The following is a 17,361-nucleotide window of genomic DNA, read 5'->3' as shown; positions in this document are numbered from 1 at the left end:
TCAAATAAACAAGGCCAGCCGAACATGGCCGATCGAACCCCACGCAACCGCTGGCGATTTTCGTACAAGCGGGAAGATGCGTGGGAGACATAATGCGATAAGTTCGGTCGTATAAGAGCCAATGCAAGAGGCCGGTCGAACATGGCCGATCGAACCCCACGCAACCGCTGGCGATTTCGTACAAGCGGGAAGATGCGTGGGAAACATAATACGATAAGTTCGGTCGTATAAGAGCCAATGAAAGAGGCTGGTCGAACATGGCCGATCGAACCCCACGCAACCGCTGGCGATTTCGTACAAGCGGGAAGATGCGTGGGAAACATAATGAGTATTAGTGGCTGTATAAGAGTAAATAAAACCGGGCTTGAGGGCATAATTGCATGCAAAAATAGGGCATTGGCCTCATTAGATAAATTAAGAGCATGGAGAGGCAAATGTAAATGCATGCATTAGCGTACATACACGCACGTCACACGTACACTATGCGTGAGTGACGGCATGGGAGGAAACCGGTGGCCAATGGGTCGCGCGATGCCTACGTCACGCTCAGGAGAGCGAAAGCAGTTAGAATGCGAACACCAAAAGAATTTCGGGAGCGAGAGAAAACAAAAGTGAGGGCCAAGCAAGCCCGAAAGACGGGTGCGGGGGACGCTTGGTACCGAAACGAAACCAAGTGAGGGCTATGCTTGTGAATCGGGGAGTAGGGGCGGAAAGCATAGATGCGAGAAGCAATGATGGTTTATGGAGGTGTGAGGGGAATATGCAAGCCGAAGGGGGAGGGATGAGGCCATGGGGAAGCCCTCTATCTGATGGATGCGAGATGCACATGAAAGTGTATTTGCATGGGGAATGAAATAATATAATATATTAAATTAATCAGGCTATTTATGTTTAAACGATAATTTTAGTTAATACAATTAGTATATATGTATGTAAATGACAATATTGAGCAAATATGGGTGAAATTGCGTATGACGAGTGGATCAAAGGGAGCGACGGGCGACGGCAGCGCTGGCAGAGAAAGCAGAGAGAGTCAACGGGATACGAAGGGCGGCCAATAGAAAGGCGACGCCAATGCGTAAAAGTGATGGAAGCACGTAGATACAAGGGAGCTAGACAAGGACAAGGGAATAAATGGGCGCTCAGCCACAAAGAAAGTGGACATATGCGCAAAGGATTTACGGGACTTTCACCACGCATAGCAACAAGCGGATGCGTGGGTGAAAGCAGAGGGCCGATGGAAATGTACCAGCTGTATAGCGGTATTACACCAAGATATTCCTGAGGCCGTGGGAATTGCCTATATAAAGGCAACGCCCATTAAGCAGAATCATCAAGTCATCAAGACGTGATCAAGCAACAAGTAATTAAGGCCTTACGAGTAACCTTAAGAAACTTATCAAGGAAACACAAGGAGCAGCAGAAAAACTAAGAACTATACAGGCCTTACGAGTAACCTGTACAGTTTCAATTGATAGCAACAAGTCCTTAAATAAGGATAACAAACACCGTACCCAAGCTAGAGTAAATTTGAGAGAAGCCAAGCAATCTCCAGGAGTACCCAAGGTCAGTGGTAGGCACGAGGATATATCCTACTGCCGAAATTCCAGGATCTATATATCCTGACGAGTACCAATTTCTGAGGAACATCCTGCTTCGTGATAACAGCTACGGGATTCATCCCAAAGCCGTAAAGCAAAAGCATTCTCAACGAACTCAGCGAAAAGGGTGCAGAGGTGTGTAGCGCAAATCGAGCACACTACACAGATCGAGACAGTAACCAGCAACGGCTATAGGAGCAAGAGGAAGACAAGAAGGGTCGACGAGGGATTCGAAGTGACTCACCAACGCTGTCCAAGCCCAGAACTACCATCGAGAAACCGTCATATCCAACCAAGCCCACCAACGATTTGAATAAACATACAATTAAGCATTAACAACTGAAATCAAACGTGTTTTAATTTCACCGGGGCACAAAATAAATTTGTTGTGCCGAACCTAGCCCAAGAGATATTTGTAAATATCCCGAAGGACAAAAAAGGATCGTTACAACCTACTTTAACCGTTGTTAATTTGTTTTATTTTTTGTTTATTGAGAAATTGGTACATGAATTGATAGCGGCAACTTGTGTACTGTTTAGCAAGTATCAGTGTGCCCAAATGTATTTAGATTGGCTTGAGTGTTATATGTAGTTTTTTAGAAAATTAGTGTTGTTTGAATTCTAAGGGCGTAAAGAGGCGTGTCAAACATTTTGTACAACTAATGTCTGTGCGCTTACTAAACGGTTATTTGTACCGAATTTCATGTCTCTAGATGTATAGTATTAAGGAAGATTAATTTTTGTAAAGGGCGGAAGATGGCGTGGCAAAAATTTTGAACTTTTACTTTCTGCGCGCTAACTAAACGACTAATTATACCAAATTTCATATCTTAGCTTCTGTAGTTTTCAGGTAAATCTGTTTTATGTAAGTTCTAGGGGCGGAAAGGGGCGAGGCAAAAATTTTGAACACTGAATATCTGCGCACCAACTTAGCGAGTATATATACCAAATTTGATGTCTCTAGCTGTTATACTTTTAAAGAAAAACAGTTTGATGTAAATTCTGGGGGCGTAAAGGGGCGTGTCAAAAATTTGAAACAAACTTGAAGATAGACACGATTTCGAAATCGATCCTAGATTTAAACAAGCACCATTAGTAAAGTCAAAAAGAACAAATCCATTCAAAAAGACAGGAAAAATAAATCAGTTAGATGAGAAACATTTTGAAGAAAGAAATAGAGGAAACTACAAATCAAAATTCAAAAAGAAAAAGAAAGTTAATAAAAGCAAATATGACAATTGATTAATTACAGATCAACAACTCAAGATGACTTTTTTGTGCATCATGCTATTCTTAACATTAAAATCAACATGCAGCCAATCCATTGACATAAACCCAGTAAAAGCACCGAACGGTTAATTAATATTTAAAACAGGAACCATAAACTTACTGACAAACTTTGAATATCATTATTTTTACGTAAATTTAACACTATGTCTATTAGTCTATTACCTATAACAATTTAATGCAACATGCACAGGAATTTAAACACATAATCCATATTCAATACCTAACAGGAAAACTAAGTAGGGAAATTAATGGAATACAAATTGGAAAACGTAACAAACGATGACTAATTAACGAAATTTGTTCTATATACAAATATCTTTTTGGTACTCTTGATCAGGATGATAAAGACGAATTAGAAGAAAAAATAAATAATCTTGAAAGCAATAGCGTACAACTAAACGAACTAAATTACGTAATAGACACTATTAATAATGGTTTGGAAGTACTAAACAACCTCAAGGAAGAAAGAGAAAACTCAGTAAAATTAGAAGTTCTAATCTTTAATTTGGAGCACTTCACAGAATACATTGAAGACATAGAAATGGGCATGCAGCTCACTAGACTAGGAATTTTCAACCCAAAACTTTTAAACATAATCACTTAAATCATGTTATTCGGAAAAACTAATGAATACAAAAACATCCACCTGGCTTACACCAAATTCAAACGAGATATTTCTCATTTCAAACATTCTTCAAGAAATAATAAAATCCTCGCTATATCCCAATGTATCCGCCTGAGGACAGGCTATTTTTTTAGGATGGGGGAGTCATATATCCAACTCCAATACCCAATAACATATAAATATTTCACCCTCTAAAATTCATAACGTTTAAGTAAACATCCGTTTTGTAAACATTTGTCCCCCTCAAAATCAATGCGTGTGAACATAACCCATAACCCATAAATTAACATAAACAATTAAACTCTTGAAATAATAATTGTCCCCCTAACAACCAAAAGTGTGAGAACGCTAACTCAGCAATTAAATTCGGGCCAATCAAATTACATCAATATCAATCACGCCACTAAAAGGCTCACAATTTTAGCTTATAAATATAACTATATGACATTTTTGGAACTCAGTTCTAAGTTTTCATTCAAATAATAAAGTACGTTGCTTTTAACTCACAAAACATATCTTTTTTTTTCCTTATTGGGAAAACCGGATATTTAATTTTATATACTTAAGCACTATTGTTTATTTGAAAAGATAGCAAAGTATAGCAAAGAGGCGTATCAAGAGGGAAATGTAAAGACTTTTAAATTCAAAATTTGAGGTTCAGTTAAGGAGTCATATATCAATCAAAAGATATATGTATGTAAAGACGACATGGGCACACTGATCTCAGATTACCCCAATTTTGATGAGGCGTGTAGCAGCTGAGAGTGAGGGGCATCTAAGAGAGAGAGTCGGGAGTCGAAGGGCAGTTGTCGTCGAGAACGGGCAAGATATAAACAGGTTACGAGAGCGTTCGGCAGTTGTGAAATTAATTATTATTCTCAAAGAAATATATGTACTACACCTCAATTTAAATATTTCAGTTAATATTACGTGCAATAAACTATTGCAAATATGTTAACCTCACATTTGGGGGCTCGCCGGTTTTGTGCGTGTTAGTGCATGTGTAATGTTGAGAAAGTTCTTAGAAAAATGTAAATGTGGTTGTGCTAGAATTTAAAAAACAATAAAGTTGCGATTGATTTTGTAAAAGTTGGTACAAAACATCCAAATAAAAGTTGTACAGCTGTGAAAATTCCAGTAGTGCGCGGAAGCTTTTCTAAGAACTCGTTCTCGAACAGTCGGTCAGTCGGCGCCACGAAGTCGCGAAGAACCGAAATTTCGCCACCATTGCGCACACCAGCAAAGTCGAAAAACGAAAAGAAGAACGAAAAGAAGAACTAAATATCTATAACCACGACACCACAAAGGCTTACCAACCATTGCAATCGGCAACTATGTGGCAACTATTGTGTGAGGCCTATCTTGGTGTTAACACGATTCATCTGCGGGACTCTTAATGCGGCTAGCAAGACAATCGGCTGGGGTGGTTCTTTCACCCACTCACACGTCAGCAACTTTAAATAAAGTCCCTGTGCTGAAACTCAAAATAGAATAGAGAGAAAAGAATAGAAGAAAATAGTCCTAGTGTTGGCTGTATAGGTGTATTTACAGCCGCGGTTCTACCCACCCTACCATGATTTTCCTTTCAGCGCTAGGGGAAAATCCCAGAAAAAACATCCTTATTCACATTAGATTGCCAAAAAGAAAGTTCAGAAAATTACCTCATTATAAAAATCATTATTATTCACTTAAATTAATGTATTCTCACAATCATTCATTTCTTAGAATCTAATGTTTCATCGTAGTATTCTGAGAACAAAGTTAACTCACATTAAAAAAACCAAAACATTCCATAATATATATATAAGAAAATTTACAATTTCATAAATGATCAAAATTAATTTGTAATTACTAAAAAAAATATATAGCTCGAAACTTTAACGCATATCGATTTATATTCAAAGATAATTAAATCAATATCAAAAAAAAATATTCTAAATACTCGGCAAATTTCATGAACATTAACTTCTCTTTTTTTTTTTTAAACTTCGACCCACTGTGCAAAAGCAAAACGCAACGCTTACATATGCAGCGTATAAAAATTAACCGTTCAATTTTTTTTCAACTCTTCACATACAAAATGTTTCAATAAAACAATTATGCATTTATTCACTCTTGCCTTTTTCTTTTGATACTTTTCACTTTTCAGTTATTTCTTTTTTTCTTTTCTTTACGCATGATTTTATTTGAAACACATTAGAAGTATATAAAAATATATAGAGGGGCAAACGGAGTGGAGATAAGCAACGACAATTGTTTTCGCTTTTGTCTTTGCATTGAAGACTCTTGCTTAACGTCTCCGACTTCGCTTTATATTTTGGTAACAAAAAAATGTAGTGAAAAAACTCACCCTTGTAGCGTCCGACGAAGGCCTTCGAGGAATTGCTGTAGAGGCTATAGATTTAATTTAATTTTTTTTATTAATTATGTTCACATTTTTTGTTTCGTTACCAAGTAAAGGAATTGCTCATGCTTGTTTTTTTTTTAAATTTTTTTTCTTTTATATTTTCACTTTCTTCTTCCTCTGTTATAGATTTTTTTTGACCTTTCAATTTTGCATTAGATTTCATTTTTTTTTTTTTTGTTTTTGCTCTTTTTTTTTCTTTTTAGTGTATGTTACTCGCGATTAACAATTTTGGTTTTGCACATGTGGCTCGAATGTTGCTTTGCGTTTCTTTTTTATCTTTTTTCACTTGCTTACTCTTTTGCATTTTTTTTTTTCTCTTATTACCAATTTACTTGTACCACTTTTAGCTTTCATTCTAGTATTTACATAGGTTTAACAAAGAAGAAGTTAAAAATTTTCGTTTTCACTATGGCTTTCTGGCTAAACCCTTTTTTACTTGATTTTCACTTTTAACTGGATACAATTTTTACTCGGGCTGCGTGTTTTCGCTGTTTTCACTTTTCACCGCTTGCCGGTGTTGTATCGAAATTGACTGATCAGATGGTCGCTAATGTAATTGCTTCGTCTCTTTGGTGAATAACTTCTTCGCTGCTTGCACTATCCAACATAAATGTCTTGGCTTCTGGCTTTGGAAACCATTGACACCAAAATTTGGGCTTTACGTTTGTCTAACAAAAAAAATTATATACAATACATGATAAAATGTGAATGTCGTTAATGCGTTTTTTTTTCTTTTCTTTAGAGCTGTATAATTACCTTCTGCTTAATCAAAGCAATACATTTTAATTTCCTTTTTCTTTTCCATCATGAACGAACATACCGAGACTTTGAAAATCTGCGTGCAAAATTTTATTTGCAAAAATTACCAAATTTTAATGATTCAAAGAAAATTACTACTCAAGAAGTATATCTTGAAATAGAGAACACCAACATCAATGGTTTCTTTTTATTTCCGATTCAAGCCCATGAAGGATGGCTTGTATTTATTCGGATTTAAAATTTACTTGGGTTATTTTAACCACAAAAAAAATGAAATAATAATTTTTTTCTCACTTCCTGCAAAGGTCTGTTCCGCTCGGTTGCCAATTTTAAAAGAATTTATCAAGATAGTTCGCCTATGCTCTATGCCTAGATTTGATCTTCGTTTAGACCCGAAGTCAATTGTCAAAGTGACATTATCCGCTATTGGCATAATGGGAAAAAGAAATGTACCACTGTGGTGAACTTTCTTTTTGCAATCAAGCAGTGCATTCGCGGGTCTTTTAAATGCTGCCTTCCTTTCTTTTTTTACTTTTTTTTTTTTCTTTTGAGCTGCAAGTTTTACTCAAGGCACTCCACATTCTTCGGATAGTTGTCCAATTGGCAACAATGCATTTTCAATTATGCTAGCTCCATGTAATAGAATTTTATGCATAGTGGGGGTCATAGGATGCCAATCATATAACTTTATATATAGATTTGCAGTTTCTAAGGCATATGCATCGTATTTGGCAGTATCAATTTTGAAGCCACTGGAAATGGCTTCTAAAATAACTTTAAATCTATATATAAGTTCATGGTTTATTCCTGTAATGACAGATGCCAAATAAATGTTTTCGAAAAACCGCCTACTAGCATGTGTTGCCAAAGTTGGCTTTGGGCATGTCTACCAATAGTCCAGTTTCTAATCGAAATCGTTCTTGTATTATTTTTTTGTCTGTTCTTCTAATGTTTTTTCTTCAGTTGTCTTTCTCGCTCTATATTTTTTTATTGGCAATTTATATGCCAGGTGTAAAATGCTTTCAAAGAGTCTTATCCTGGCGTGTAATATGGAAATTCCAAATTCTAATGCTTCAGGACATACAACATTTTTGTTACTTAAATCATTGAAGTTCTTTGATGTGGCACCACATATGTAACACCGACTTGTTGAGGTTGTGTTAGTTGCCGCGTTACACACTTTTCTATCAACCATGGTCATCTTCATAATATGATTAAATTTAAAAGCAATCTGACCTATAGACACTTCGGTCGACGCAAGAGCTTTGCAAGCATTCTCCACAAATTTTATTTCATCCTTGGTTACATCAGTGGTTTCTTTCACGAACCTGTACCGAATCGGCTTACAAAAGCGTGGCGAAGAAGGATTTGCCAAACAATCTTATTATGGTCTTTGAAGGTCCGTTTCCGCGCTAGTAGCTGTAATTTTCATAGCCATTTTAGGTGGATAGCATTCTTGTTTAGCTTTCAATAATAGATCATAACAGGGATAATGGCCTTTGTTTGTTGCTCTTATTATTTCGTATTGTCGCCTTGTCAGATCAGCCTCAACAAACATTTTGAGAGCTTCAAAGGAAAGGAGGAATGGTTTCATTACTCTTGGAGTATGACTTTCTATATTTGCCAGCCCGTGTTGGTGAGTTCGTTATGTCCTTAAGGATTTTAGATGCATTTCTTTTCCCATCATTTTGCAAACCACTTGTGCAGCATGGACTATCACCTCAGGATTTACCAAACTTCGTATTACCTCAGTCTTTCTTCTCTCGCTTCGATCACTCGTTTCAGAAAACTGTTTACAAGGACGTCCTTGACGATTTGACGAATCAATTGGTATTTCAAATGTCCCTTCTAACCACAAATAATTTTTTATCAAGAATACTTCCATAGTATTTCCTGCTCCAGACCATCTTTGTTTGACTTGTGATTTGAAATGTGAAAATTTATGTTTCAAAGATTTTTTGATAGTTCAGAAACTTTGGAAGACTCGAGGAGGTAACTTTTCAAAAAATCTAGTTTTTCTTCCATGGTTCGTATATTTTGGCCTTGCATCAGGTCAAATAAATACCTTCTCGTCACTTCTCTCACACCAGAGGCACTAGATAAACCTACGCAATTAGAAGACGCACCTATACCAAAAATGAAATGTCGAAATAAAAATTATAAAAAAAATATTATACAAAACAAAAAATAATAAACAAACACAAATGACGAAAACGAATGCAAAAAACTAGCAGCAGCTACCATTTTCATTTTTATTACCTTAAAACATTGACAAACACAGTTATACCACTCACAATGAGGGGAGCCGGAGGTAACACAACTAAAACATTATGTAAACATGAAAAAAGACATTCACAAAATACACAAAAAAGGTTAGGTTATTCAAAAATACACAAAAAATATTTAATTGGTCAATTTAATCTTCAAATAAGAATAAATTAAAGTAAATACCTTCAACTTCAAAATTCATTATAAATAATATTTTCCTGGAGTACTCTGTCACACGTTCTATCCTTTGAAAAGCGTTTTTGTTGTGGCGAAAAGCAAGCAAAGCGTAGTCCGGCTTCAAACATGAACACGTGTTCATGTTTTCAATGGAATTTTGCGCAAGTCCGATTAGATTTAGTCCGATTAAGTTAGATTTCCAGAAAAATCCGGTTTGCCATCAAGGTTGTTATACAATTTGTGTACAATTTGGCAAAATATTGTGTGATTGATATTTTGATTTTTAGGCTATGGCCACAACCACAGTGCACCGGGTCTCGAATTTTTTTTTTTATCGCCGCGCAAAAACTTCGAATAAGTATATTTCGTGAATAGGTGGCTATGTGTGGCCAACTATAACTTCATATAATTATTGAAACTATGTATAAATTATTAAATGAAGAAATATTACAGGGACGGAAAGGGAAAGTAGTTATAAGCTCCTTTGAAATTTATTTATTTTTAGAAAAATCTGTCTCAAAAAATTTGGTCTTTTATAACATTGCTAATGTATGCAAAACATTCTTAAAATTGGTGAGTACTACATAACACATAAAGGTACTTATCTGGACTATTGATATCCATCACAATTACTTTGATAGTAACTTTGCAAAAATAAATATTGACTTTGGAAAAATGTATCACTGAAAACACTGTGAATGATAATCGAAGTTTGACTACCTGTAATTCGGCGCGGGCGCTATTTTGAAAGGTGGGAATGATGAAATTAGTTTCTCTGAAGTATCTCCTAACAATGTGCATCAATAGTTTGTTCTTAAAATGATTTTTTTTGTTGACTTTGGCCGCCTTATTTTTCAAAATCTACCTATGTGCAGCGTGGCGTCGCTCAGCAATTTAACACATGTTTTGCGATTTCTTCTTTTTTTTTATTACAACTCAACCCAAGGTACTCTAAAATATGTAAGTATTTAGCCACATTTAAAATTCATACATTAACTTCTTTCAGCAAAGACGTCCAACTGGGACACTTCAGAATGGAAAAGCTGCCGGTAAGTAAAACTTACCTTGAGGTGTCTTAAATAAATGTATTTATTCCTTTATTTATTTTAGCAGATTTAGTTCCCCAACCACCACAAACGTCTGAATCAACTCCAAACATGACACCACAAGAAAAAAATATATGTAACTAAATTGTCCAATTAAAAGACTTCAAATTCTTTAAATTGTTTTTTCAGATTTCTTCAACGGCTCGCAGGGTAAATGGGGTAAATGTTACTTAATCTTGAAATAAATTTGTTGTACACAAAATAATCCAATATAATTATGTTTTGTAGAAAAGAATTTTGAAGTATTTGGTCCAATAGTCGAAAAAAATGGATTTACTCGCAACCTTAAGGCGGATAGGATTATATGTGGTTTTCGACGTAATCGACAATTGGTATTTCTTGTTCAATTTGGCGAAATCGAGGAAGTTGTGACCCAACCTGATATGAAAAAATATGCACCACAGCTTCTAATCGATTTTTATATTGCAAATTTAGATGATGGTCCACTTGACAATTGCAAAAGTGAGTGAAATTTTTTCCTTTGTATATCATTTGGTTTAACTGCATATCTATATATATAAAATTCTCGAGTGTGGTGTTTGTTACCAAACTACTCCAAAACGGCTCGACCGATTCTCACGAAATTTTGTATGCAGATCGTGTAGGACTGAGAATCGGCCAACATCTATTTTTTATACCCAAATAATAACGAGCTCACGATTAAAACTGACTAACTGTGCTGGATATCTCAACTACCTGTGTTTTATACGAGTGAAATTAGACACACGGCCTACTTGATAAGAGATGAAATTCAACAAAAATAATTTAAATCTTCCAATCGAAACAGGCCGTGAAAAACCATATACAACGTTGAGACTTTCTAGATTTCAGTAAGATGATGTACACTGTCGAGTTCACACGGCTTCGCTTGGGGATTTCCGTATACAAAAATTAAATTTTCCAGTTTTTTTTTCGGAACAAACAGTTGAAATTTTCTTTTAACTTCAGGACAATATTTTTCTTCTAAATTTGTCATGTCTATGTGGCGAAATATTCTAGGAAGGGTGCGGCCCTAAGCATTGACAGGATGCAAAGGTTTTGGACTGTCTCGCTGAATGGCATCTAAGGATTTCGTGGATTCACCTAAGTGTTCCAAAGTGGATAATGGAAGAATGGAAGAAAGAAAAGGAAGAACCATTCCAGTTTCATCACCTTCTGAAGCAACCAGTGTTGTGCCGATCCCTGCCCAGAAAGATTCCCCACCTTTGACGAGTGCCTGTACAAGGAGTCGGATAAAGCTGCCCGCAAGTATCAGGTCACTTGGGTAGAGTGCCCGCCCATTCAAATTAAACCGAAAAAGATCTGCTGTTTTGAAAAAGGCAAGCGGCCACCGATTCCACGACGCAAACGTAAGGAGCCGAAAGCCAAGTGTGAGGAGGAAGTTCAGTGTCCAGAGGAAGGCCGTTGTCCGATATATGTTGGCCGATTCTCAGTCCTACACGATCTGCATAAAAAATTTCGTGAGAATCGGTCGAGCCGTTTCGGAGTAGTTTGGTAACAAACACCACACTCGAGAATTTTATATATTATTCATCGTTATGGCGGCGCATTTGTGGTTAAGAAGAACCGTTTTAGCGGGGCGCCAGCGTTCTGTCGCTGTCGCCGAGTGTGGTTCGGTGGAAGGCGCGCACAAGAATTGTGCGTCTCGAGTTCAGTCGTTGTTACAACTCGAGTGCGACCGAACTCGCTGCGCTAATTATTGATCAAGAAAATAATACACGTTATACACCAATCAGTTTTCCAACTTGATTTATTACAACAATGCCACGAACACGCAGGGGGGCTAATTTGAGTCGTCAAACAAACAGATCTAGAGGCATGCAAGATAGAAGAGCAATGCAGAAAGGCAACAAAATAATGCAGATGTCCGTGTAAGAATGGCGCAGTTACGTGCATCACAATTACAAGAGGTACGAGATGAGCGAAACCAACAAAGACAATTGGAACGAAGAGAAGCGCGCAGATTCGTAGCCAACAGACGTAGAGGGATTGACCAACATCAACAAGTACTTCGAGCATTTACATCCCATTCATTTCTTCGACTAGCATTTCAGTATGAGCCTGATGTTGAATATTACGCTGGAGTTTCCTATTTTTCTGCCGTTCAAATTTCGTGTCTTCGCTTTTATCCAGGTGAATGGTTGCTGCCCTGGCTAAATTGAGATTTTATGACGTGTATCCCAACCTGAACAGCATAGTTTTCAATGATTTTTTTTGACATGTGTTTGGAAAACTTAATTATTTCTGTTTTTTAAATTTTTACTCTCTGTATGTTTTTATGATCATTATAATAAAATACTTTTATATTTCTATCTATATTATTATTGTTTTGTATTATTATATTATGTTCATCAAAGCATAAATTAGTTCAGCTAAAAGGTAACACGAAATTCTTTGACTGTTAGGCGTTACGAAGTTCGCCGGGTTTGCTAGTATCTATATAATTTACAATAAAAGTGAATGTATGGAAGTAATTTTAACTCAGCTTCTTTCTTTAGTCCCTAAAATAATGAAATTTTTGAAAAAGCTTTTTTAAGTGATATAAACAAAATTGTGAGGGGTTTTACTTAGATTCATTCAACACTCTGTAAATAAGAGCTGTCAGCATATTTCTCTTTTTATTTATCAGTTGTGGCAGACAGAACCGCAATCCGTTGCCATTTTCAATAGAGGGAAATTGTGGCAGGTTGTTTACTATACAAGTCTTATCCTGGCGTGTAATATGGAAATTCCAAATTCTAATGCTTCAGGACATACAACATTTTTGTTACTTAAATCATTGAAGTTCTTTGATGTGGCACCACATATGTAACACCGACTTGTTGAGGTTGTGTTAGTTGCCGCGTTACACACTTTTCTATCAACCATGGTCATCTTCATAATATGATTAAATTTAAAAGCAATCTGACCTATAGACACTTCGGTCGACGCAAGAGCTTTGCAAGCATTCTCCACAAATTTTATTTCATCCTTGGTTACATCAGTGGTTTCTTTCACGAACCTGAACCGAATCGGCTTACAAAAGCGTGGCGAAGAAGGTGTGGGATTTTGCCAAACAATCTTATTATGGTCTTTGAAGGTCCGTTTCCGCGCTAGTAGCTGTAATTTTCATAGCCATTTTAGGTGGATAGCATTCTTGTTTAGCTTTCAATAATAGATCATAACAGGGATAATTGCAGCATGGACTATCACCTCAGGATTTACCAAACTTCGTGTTACCTCAGTCTTTCTTCTCTCGCTTCGATCACTCGATTCAGAAAACTGTTTACAAGGACGTCCTTGACGATTTGACGAATCAATTAGTATTTCAAAGGTCCCTTCTAACCACAAATAATTTTTTTTCAAGAATACTTCCATAGTATTTCCTGCTCCAGACCATCTTTGTTTGACTTGTGATTTGAAATGTGAAAATTTATGTTTCAAAGATTTTTTGATAGTTTCAGAAACTTTGGAAGACTCGAGGAGGTAACTTTTCAAAAAATCTAGTTTTTCTTCCATGGTTCGTATATTTTGGCCTTGCATCAGGTCAAATAAATACCTTCTCGTCACTTCTCTCACACCAGAGGCACTAGATAAACCTACGCAATTAGAAGACGCACCTATACCAAAAGCGAAATGTCGAAATAAAAATTATAAAAAAAATATACAAAACAAAAAATAATAAACAAACACAAATGACGAAAACGAATGCAAAAAACTAGCAGCAGCTACCATTTTCATTTTTATTACCTTAAAACATTGACAAACACAGTTATACCACTCACAATGAGGGGAGCCGGGTGTAACACAACTAAAACATTAAGTAAACATGAAAAAAGACATTCACAAAATACACAAAAAAGGTTAGGTTATTCAAAAATACACAAAAAATATTTAATTTGTCAATTTAATCTTCAAATAAGAATAAATTAAAGAAATACCTTCAACTTCAAAATTCATTATAAATAATATTTTTCTGGAGTACTCTGTCACACGTTCTATCCCTTTGAAAAGCGTTTTTGTTGTGGCGAAAAGCAAGCAAAGCGTAGTCCGGCTTCAAACATGAACACGTGTTCATGTTTTCAATGGAATTTTGCGCAAGTCCCGTTAGATTTCCAGAAAAATCCGGTTTGCCATCAAGGTTGTTATACAATTTGTGTACATTTTGGCAAAATATTGTGTGATTGATATTTTGATTTTTAGGCTATGGCCACAACCACAGTGCACCGGGTCTCGAATTTTTTTTTTTTTTATCGCCGCGCAATAACTTTGAATAAGTATATTTCGTGAATAGGTGGCTATAGGTGGCCAACTATAACTTCATATAATTATTGAAACTGTGTATAAATTATTAAATGAAGAAATATTACAGGGACGGAAAGGGAAAGTAGTTATAAGCTCCTTTGAAATTTTTATTTTTAGAAAAATCTGTCTCAAAAAATTTGGTCTTTTATAACAATGCTAATGTATGCAAAACATTCTTAAAATTGGTGAGTACTACATAACACATAAAGGTACTTATCTGGACTATTGATATCCATCACAATTACTTTGATAGTAACTTTGCAAAAATAAATATTGACTTTGGAAAAATGTATCACTGAAAACGGCGAGAATTAAATATGAACACTGTGAATGATAATCGAAGTTTGACTACCTGTAATTCGGCGCGGGCACTATTGAAAGGTGGGAATGATGAGGTTAGTTTCTCTGAAGTATCTCCTAACAATGTGCATCAATAGTTTGTTCTTAAAATGATTTTTTTTGTTGACTTTTGGCCGCCTTATTTTTCAAAATCTACCTATGTGCAGCGTGGCGTCGCTCAGCAATTTAACACATGTTTTGCGATCTTCTTTTTTTTTATTACAACTCAACCCAAGGTACTCTAAAATATGTAAGTATTTAGCCACATTTAAAATTCATACATTAACTTCTTTCAGCAAAGACGTCCAACTGGGACACTTCAGAATGGAAAAGCTGCCGGTAAGTAAAACTTACCTTGAGGTGTCTTAAATAAATGTATTTATTCCTTTATTTATTTTAGCAGATTTAGTTCCCCAACCACCACAAACGTCTGAATCAACTCCAAACATGACACCACAAGAAAAAAATATATGTAACTAAATTGTCCAATTAAAAGACTTCAAATTCTTTAAATTGTTTTTTCAGATTTCTTCAACGGCTCGCAGGGTAAATGGGGTAAATGTTACTTAATCTTGAAATAAATTTGTTGTACACAAAATAATCCAATATAATTATGTTTTGTAGAAAAGAATTTTGAAGTATTTGGTCCAATAGTCGAAAAAAATGGATTTACTCGCAACCTTAAGGCGGATAGGATTATATGTGGTTTTCGACGTAATCGACAATTGGTATTTCTTGTTCAATTTGGCGAAATCGAGGAAGTTGTGACCCAACCTGATATGAAAAAATATGCACCACAGCTTCTAATCGATTTTTATATTGCACATTTAGATGATGGTCCACTTGACAATTGCAAAAGTGAGTGAAATTTTTTCCTTTGTATATCATTTGGTTTAACTGCATATCTATATATATCAAATTCTCGAGTGTGGTGTTTGTTACCAAACTACTCCAAAACGGCTCGACCGATTCTCACGAAATTTTGTATGCAGATCGTGTAGGACTGAGAATCGGCCAACATCTATTTTTTATACCCAAATAATAACGAGCTCACGATTAAAACTGACTAACTGTGCTGGATATCTCAACTACCTGTGTTTTATACGAGTGAAATTAGACACACGGCCTACTTGATAAGAGATGAAATTCAACAAAAATAATTTAAATCTTCCAATCGAAACAGGCCGTGAAAAACCATATACAACGTTGAGACTTTCTAGATTTCAGTAAGATGATGTACACTGTCGAGTTCACACGGCTTCGCTTGGGGATTTCCGTATACAAAAATTAAATTTTCCAGTTTTTTTTTCGGAACAAACAGTTGAAATTTTCTTTTAACTTCAGGACAATATTTTTCTTCTAAATTTGTCATGTCTATGTGGCGAAATATTCTAGGAAGGGTGCGGCCCTAAGCATTGACAGGATGCAAAGGTTTTGGACTGTCTCGCTGAATGGCATCTAAGGATTTCGTGGATTCACCTAAGTGTTCCAAAGTGGATAATGGAAGAATAAAAGAAAGAAAAGGAAGAACCATTCCAGTTTCATCACCTTCTGAAGCAACCAGTGTTGTGCCGATCCCTGCCCAGAAAGATTCCCCACCTTTGACGAGTGCCTGTACAAGGAGTCGGATAAAGCTGCCCGCAAGTATCAGGTCACTTGGGTAGAGTGCCCGCCCATTCAAATTAAACCGAAAAAGATCTGCTGTTTTGAAAAAGGCAAGCGGCCACCGATTCCACGACGCAAACGTAAGGAGCCGAAAGCCAAGTGTGAGGAGGAAGTTCAGTGTCCAGAGGAAGGCCGTTGTCCGATATATGTTGGCCGATTCTCAGTCCTACACGATCTGCATAAAAAATTTCGTGAGAATCGGTCGAGCCGTTTCGGAGTAGTTTGGTAACAAACACCACACTCGAGAATTTTATATATTATTCATCGTTATGGCGGCGCATTTGTGGTTTAAGAAGAACCGTTTTAGCGGGGCGCCAGCGTTCTGTCGCTGTCGCCGAGTGTGGTTCGGTGGAAGGCGCGCACAAGAATTGTGCGTCTCGAGTTCAGTCGTTGTTACAACTCGAGTGCGACCGAACTCGCTGCGCTAATTATTGATCAAGAAAATAATACACGTTATACACCAATCAGTTTTCCAACTTGATTTATTACAACAATGCCACGAACACGCAGGGGGGCTAATTCGAGTCGTCAAACAAACAGATCTAGAGGCATGCAAGATAGAAGAGCAATAAGATCAGATGCAGAAAGGCAACAAAATAATGCAGATGTCCGTGTAAGAATGGCGCAGTTACGTGCATCACAATTACAAGAGGTACGAGATGAGCGAAACCAACAAAGACAATTGGAACGAAGAGAAGTGCGCAGATTCGTAGCCAACAGACGTAGAGGGATTGACCAACATCAACAAGTACTTCGAGCATTTACATCCCATTCATTTCTTCAACTAGCATTTCAGTATGAGCCTGATGTTGAATATTACGCTGGAGTTTTCTATTTTTC

At 36.4% G+C, this 17,361-nt stretch overlaps 2 long non-coding RNA genes across 4 annotated transcripts; both read left to right on the top strand.

Annotated features, from left to right (window-relative positions):
- The first annotated feature begins 10,052 nt into the window (after positions 1 to 10,052).
- LOC124461749 lies at positions 10,053 to 10,291 on the top strand. Of its 2 annotated transcripts, none has more exons than XR_006955245.1 (3): positions 10,053 to 10,073; positions 10,134 to 10,176; positions 10,241 to 10,291. It is a non-coding gene; the product is annotated as an uncharacterized LOC124461749 (long non-coding RNA). The 2 variants fall into 2 exon arrangements; XR_006955244.1 differs by having other exon boundaries at positions 10,238 to 10,287.
- Positions 10,292 to 15,071: 4,780 nt separating this feature from the next.
- On the top strand, positions 15,072 to 15,310 carry LOC124461753. 2 transcript variants are annotated; one of them, XR_006955249.1, is made up of 3 exons: positions 15,072 to 15,092; positions 15,153 to 15,195; positions 15,260 to 15,310. It is a non-coding gene; the product is annotated as an uncharacterized LOC124461753 (long non-coding RNA). The 2 variants fall into 2 exon arrangements; XR_006955248.1 differs by having other exon boundaries at positions 15,257 to 15,306.
- The last annotated feature ends 2,051 nt before the right edge of the window (positions 15,311 to 17,361 follow it).

The sequence above is a fragment of the Drosophila willistoni genome, unplaced genomic scaffold, assembly GCF_018902025.1.
Source record: "Drosophila willistoni isolate 14030-0811.24 unplaced genomic scaffold, UCI_dwil_1.1 Seg62.1, whole genome shotgun sequence".
NCBI lineage: Eukaryota > Metazoa > Arthropoda > Insecta > Diptera > Drosophilidae > Drosophila > Drosophila willistoni.
Note: the sequence above shows the minus strand (reverse complement) of the source record. Positions and strands in the feature narration are given on the sequence as shown.